Raw genomic sequence first — 622 nt, forward strand, 5'->3', positions numbered from 1 at the left:
CTGGCGCTGTGAGGCAGCAGTGCTAACCACTGTGCCACCGTGCCGCCCACTTGTCTCTCAATCTCTCTCTCTCTCTCTCTCTCTCTCTCTCGAGGATTCTGGGTCTGACCTCGATGGGGTTCGGAACGACGAGGGGGAGTGAGGGAGGGGAGGATCTGACGGAATACCGAGGGGCGCCCTGGATGGAGTGGACGTGGAGATGTTCCCACAGGCCGGACCAGAGCTCACAGTGAAAGGGACCACCCCGTTTGGGGTCGGAGATGTGGATGTGGCGGGGGCTGGTCGACTGGGGTTGGCGTCACACCCACTGCAGACCCTTCCCACCCACCACTCCTCACCTGAGGTCTCTGCCGAGGTGCCGTGCAGCAACCCGAACATGTTGCCGCAGGCCTTGCTGATGGCGGCCATCTTGGCGATGATGGGCAGGTTATGGACGACGAAGGAGACCTCGGTGCGTTGCTGCTTGGCCAGGTTCTGGGCATGGCCCAGGATCCCAAAGCCAGTGATGTCTGTGGCCGCGTGGGCGTTGAAGGTGTGCATCAGGCCGGCCGCTGGGTGGGGGAAGAGAGTGAGCGAGAGGGGTCAGCCTGCGTTAACCTCCCCCCCCCCCCGACCCGCAGCA

General features: G+C 63.7%; 1 pseudogene; it reads right to left on the reverse strand.

Moving 5' to 3' along the window:
* Window positions 1-49: 49 nt before the first annotated feature.
* Window positions 50-622, reverse strand: part of LOC122542043 — a 7,188-nt pseudogene continuing 6,615 nt past the window's right edge.

This window comes from Chiloscyllium plagiosum, chromosome 39 (assembly GCF_004010195.1).
Source record: "Chiloscyllium plagiosum isolate BGI_BamShark_2017 chromosome 39, ASM401019v2, whole genome shotgun sequence".
NCBI classification, from domain to species: Eukaryota; Metazoa; Chordata; class Chondrichthyes; order Orectolobiformes; family Hemiscylliidae; genus Chiloscyllium; species Chiloscyllium plagiosum.